Raw genomic sequence first — 5,877 nt, forward strand, 5'->3', positions numbered from 1 at the left:
TGATGAAGAGATCCCTTGAGAAAGGGTTCCCCTCCTTGAGGTCCTTCACGGATACTCGCAGGGTATTCCGGATACCCTGCCCTCCAGCTCCACTTGCTGCTGCCATCCCACCTGGATAAGGGTGTTAGGTTGGTTACCCAACCAGCATGGATCCACCCCTGAACCAGACACGTGCTCCTGACCTCCGCTCCTCGTCGATGATCCAATGCAAATACTGCTCTTATACTGTTCTTATAAGAACATTAGATTGTGCCAGAACAGATACTACACTTGATCTTAGCCAAAAGGCCGAGAAGACCCCACTCACTTACAGAGTGTTTCAGCAACCTTTTTATGCACCAAATACTACACTTGATCTTAGCCAAAAGGCCGATCAATTAGGAGACCAAAACTGCACACAATACTCCAGGTCTGGTCTCACCGGGGCCCTGTACAACTGCAGAAGGACCTCTTTTCTCCTCTGGTTATGAAAACCAACACGCCATTGGCTTTCTTCACTGCCTGCTGTACCTGCATCCTTCTTTCAGTGACAGATGTACAAGGACACCCAGGTCTCGTTGTACTTCCCGTTTTCCTAACTTGACATCATTCAGATAATAATCTGACTTCCCGTTCTTGCCTCCAAAGTGGATAACCTCACATTTATCCATGTTATACTGCATCTGCCATGCATCCGCCCACCCACACAACCTGTCCAAGTCACCCTGCATCCTCATAGCATCCTCCTCACAGTTCACACTGTCACCCAGCTTTGTGTCATCTGCAAATTTTCTAATATTACTTTAAATTCCTTCATCTAAATCATTAATGTATATTGTAAATAACTGCAGTCCCAGCACCGAGCCTTGCGGCACCCCACTAGTCACTGCCTACCATTCTGAAAAGGACCCATTAATCTCTACTCTTTGTTTCCTGTCTGCCAACTAATTTTCTATCCATGTCAATACCCTACCATGTGCTCTAATCTTGCCCACTAATCTCTCATGTGGGACCTAATCAAAGGCTATCTGAAAGTCCAGGTACACTACATCTACTGGTTCTCCCTTGTCTGTTTTACTTGTTACATCCTCAAAAAATTCCAGAAGATTAGTCAAGCATGATTTCCCCTTCGTATGAATAACATTGCAGAATGATATTTAATGTGCCTCAGTTTATGCTTAATATTAAACATTCATGTAACAGGAATGAGTTGAATGATAGTCCTTAAAACTAAACGGATCACCTGTTAATCATTACCTGTGCAATATTTCTGTGTAATATTCCAGGATTAATTACAGGAGATAGACACAAAATGCTGGAGTAACTCAGTGGAACAAACAGCATCTCTAAAGAGAAGGAATGTGTGACATTTCGGGTCGAGACCCTTCTTCAGACTTGTTAAGGATAAGAGAAATGAGAGATTTTGGTGAGGATGTCGAGAGATAAAGAACAATGAATGAAAGATAAGCAAGAAGATAACGATGATAAAGGAAACAGGCCATTGTTAACTGTTTGTAAGGTCAAAACGACAAGCTGGTGGAACTTGGGTGGGGGCGGGATCGAGAGAGGGAATGCTGGGGCTACCTGAAGTTAGAGAAATCAACATTCATTACAGCAGTGGTCTAATCCTCAAAGAAATTCACCATTTTAACTTTCTTTCTGATAGTGGATGTTCACAGGCATCTTATATTTATATACATTAATGCAGGCCCTAAGTCTGATAGTCGACACAGAAGGTAGTCGAATGCTGTTATACTCAGGGACTGTGAATGACTGTGAGCATGTTTTCTGACTGACAGGACTGTGATTATGTGAATGCTGGACATTATGAAGCCCTATGAAGTGCCACAAATTCAATTCCACTGCTTTCCCCAGATGAACCATATTGTGCCCCTTGAGTTACAATTCAGCAGAGCCCGTTGATCTGTATTCAGGAGATCATTGTGTACTGGGGTCGTCTATTCAGTATTTGCTGCCATTGCATGTTCATTCAGTTGCATCTTTCTTAGGTTTAGTTCAGTTTAGTGTAATTTAGAGATACGGCGCGGAAACAGGCCATTCGGCCCATCGAGTCTGTGCCAACCAGCGATCCTCATTCACTAGCACTATCCCACACAGCGGGGAAAATTTACAATCTTTACCGAAGCCAATTAACCTACAAACCTGTGGAGTGTGTGAGGAAACTGGAGAGCCCGGGGGAAATCCATGCAGGTCACGGGGAGAACGTACAAACTCCGTACAGACAGCACCCGCAGTCAGGATCAAACCCGGGTCTCCGGCGCTGTGAGGCAGCAACTCTACCGCTGCGCCACCGTGCCAATCTAAGGAATCCAAGGCTTTGTGTTTGTGTCCCAGGTTGTCATTGCTGGCTGTTTATGAGGCAGTTCAATGTTGCAGTGAAAATCGATGGAACCCATCCCACCCCATCCCCCCAAACCATCCCACCCCATCCCCCCAACCCATTCCTCCCCATCCCCCCATCCCCCCAACCCATCCCCCCCCATCCCCCCAACCCATCCCCCCATCCCCTCAACCCATCCCCTCAACCCATCCCCCCAACCCATCCCACCCCATCCCCCCAACCCATCCCCCAACCCATCCCCCCTCCCCACCCCATCTCCCCACCCCATCCCAACTTGCCCACCACGGCCAACATGTCCCTTCTACACGAGTCCCATTTGCCTGTGTTTGGTCCATATCCCTCCAAACCTATCCTATCCATGTACCTGTCCTAATTGCTTCCTAAACGTTGCGCTAGTCCCTGCCTCAACTACCTTCTCCGGCAGCTTGTTCCATACATCCACCACCTTTTGTGGGAATAAGTTACCCCTCAGGTTCCTATTAAATCTTTCCCCCTTCGCGCTAAACCTATGCCCTCTGGCTCTCGATTCCCCCACTCTGGAACAAGAGAGTCTGCATGTCCATGAGTTTCAGACACGTAGAATGCCTGGACAATCCAATGTCTGATCATTCCCATGGTTACCACCAATGGTTCTCATGATAAATTTATGTGAAGATGTAATTCAAACTATATTTGAATATTTAATACACAGGCAGTAGTGAACATCATCATTAATGTCATCTAATATACACTTGACCACTTGAAGCATTGACACTGAGAAGATTTCAAACCAATTGCTGGTGAATGGGATTATGAAAGATGGAGTTTGTTGGTCAGTATGGGGATGATGGCCCTAGAGACCTGTCTCTGTGCTGTGTGATTCTATGGCTAAATATATATATATAATGAGGCTTGCCTGTGATTGAATCTGTTATTTTTGCCTCAGACGATTTAAGTTTTCTCCGGGCGTTCCGGTTTCCTCTCATACTCCAAAGACGTGATCGCTCGTTGGTGCGGATTCGGTGGGCCTGTTTCCATGCTCTACCTCTAAACTAAAAAGCAAGCTGAAGGTGGGATTTGCTGACTCGGGGCATTTTGGTCGGCGTGTACACGTTGTGCTGAAGGGCCTGGTCCTGGGCTGAGTGATTCTGTTGCACGAGTCTATGGCTCTGTCTCTGAAATTCCCCGCCCCGATGCAGGAGTTTGATCGCCCCGACGCAGAGGGCCCGACTGCCGGCTATGGGAGTCAAGATCGCCCCTTCAATGGAAGGCTCTAGGACCCCGACCGTGGGAGGACAAAGAAGGGAAGAGATTGAACTTTGTTTTGCCTTCCATCACAGTGAGCAATGCGGGGTGTCACTGTGGTGGATGTTCATGTTAAAATGTATCTTGTTATTGGTATGACTGTTTGGCAAATGAAGTTCCTCGTATGTTGCAAAACATACTTGGCTAATAAAGTATGATTATGATTATGATACCAGAACTGGCTGGTGTTTTGGATAACGTAGATGGATGACAGAGTAGACAGCATAACAGAGCAGCCAGTATTGTGATGAGCTCCCAGCTCCGTGATGCGGGTTCGATCCTGTAACTGCGTAGGCCTTCCCCTGTGCTCCGGTTTCCTACCACACCCCGCAGATGTGCTCGTTAATAGGTTCATTTGCTTCTGCAAAGTCCCCATGGTGTGGGTGGGAGGTGTTAATAGACTTGAGAGAAAGAGTAGGTTTCAGCAATAAGTGGGGCAATTGGAATAATGGGATAGCTCTGACAACAATGTGGATTCAATGGGCCAAATGGCCTCGCTTAAAGCCAGAAGACTTTCTGAGAAGACACACATTCCCTGCATGAGTTGTCCCAACACAACCGAACCACATGGAGCCCAGCGGTGGAGTCCAACGATGTCTGGAGAAGGGTCTCGACCTGAAACGTCACCCAATGCTTCTCTCCAGACATGGTGCCTGTCCCGCTGAGTTACTCCAGCATTTTGTGCCGATCTTCAATGCAATGGTATCAGTCACTCAGCACATCACATGAGAACATCTGGTGCATCAGTCCTCTAACCTGAGTCATGTATGGTATAGAGTTGAGTTTCGTTGAGTTTAATTTTGCTAACTGCGGAGGCACATGAACTGACAGCATTGTTAAATGCAGGGAGATCACACATCTTCCCAATCAGTGTGGTGGTTCCCTTTGCACTCGGTCTCCCAAGTACTAACATGAATCAAAGTACATTCAGCATTTGCTATTAAGGGATGTCCAACAGACAATATTTTGCAATGATAAAACAGGAAAAAAAGCAAATACAGCATTAACTGTCATCGGCATGCACGGGTTTAAAGAAAGGAAAGCTAAACATTGGGCAGCCCAACTTTTTAGTTGAGTTTAGTTTATTGTCACGTGTACCGAGGTACAGTGAAAAGCTTTTGTTGCATGCTAACCAGTCAGTGGAAAGGTCATGCCCAACTTCTACCAACACATCACGTGTGTCACCCGGGGGGAAAGAACTTTGGACCACTGCTACACGCCGTTCAGGAAAGGCTACAAGGCCGTTTCTCTCCTTCCTTTTGGAAAATCTGACCACGCTGCCATTTTCCTGCTGCCGGAGTACAAACAACGGATAGTACGGGAAGTGACAGTGACGAGGGACGTAAAGCGGTGGGCTGACCATTCAGAGGCCATGCTGCAAGATGCACTGAGCGAAGTCGACTGGAACATGTTCCAAGCAAGTTCCAGAGACGTAAATGAGTTTGCGGAAGCGGTTACGGACTTCATTGCCACAATAGCCGATACCATCATCCCCACGGTAAGGGTCAGTATCTTCCCTAACCACAAACCCTGGGTGGACAGGTCTATTCGCGTGGCCTTGAATGCTCGCACCGCTGCTTACAACTCTGGCCTGGCATCCGGCAACATGGACGACTACAAGGGAGAGTCCTACCGACTGCGAAGGGCAGTGAAGGACGCAAAAAGGAGGTACCGGGACAAGATGGAGTCACAGAAGGATCAGCAGGACACCAGGCGCCTTTGGCAGGGGCTACGGACTATAACTAGCTACAGGTCCAGCACCCCCTCAACTGGAAGTGCCGGCTCCTCCTTAGCTGATGACCTGAACTCTTTTTATGCACGGTTTGAGACGGGTAACACCACCAGCTCGCCGTCTACAAACAGCACCGAGGGGGCGCTGGCTAGCGAGGCTGGAGGGGGATCCACCGCCGGGGATGTGCACACATTCTCGGTGTCCGAGCATGAGGTGAGGTGGGCTCTGACGCGTGTGAACACGAGGAAAGCTGTAGGCCCAGATGGTATATCTGGGCGAGTACTAAAGTCTTGTGCTACTCAGCTTGCTCCAGTGCTCACCACAATATTCAACCTCTCCTTGGCCAAGTCTGTGGTCCCTGCATGCTTCAAAAGATCCATCATTGTACCGGTGCCAAAGAATGCCTCTCCAGCGTGTTTAAATGACTACCGACCGGTGGCCCTCACCTCGGTTGTCATGAAATGCTTTGAGAGGCTAGTCAAGAAGCACATCTGCGCCCTCCTTCCTCGCAACATGGACC

The 5,877-nt window shown here is 47.9% G+C and overlaps 1 pseudogene; it reads right to left on the reverse strand.

Annotated features, from left to right (window-relative positions):
* Positions 1-209: 209 nt before the first annotated feature.
* Positions 210-300, reverse strand: LOC144606955 (U2 spliceosomal RNA; annotated as a pseudogene).
* Between the last annotated feature and the right edge of the window lie 5,577 nt (positions 301-5,877).

The sequence above is a fragment of the Rhinoraja longicauda genome, chromosome 27 (genome assembly GCF_053455715.1).
Source record: "Rhinoraja longicauda isolate Sanriku21f chromosome 27, sRhiLon1.1, whole genome shotgun sequence".
Lineage (NCBI taxonomy): Eukaryota > Metazoa > Chordata > Chondrichthyes > Rajiformes > Arhynchobatidae > Rhinoraja > Rhinoraja longicauda.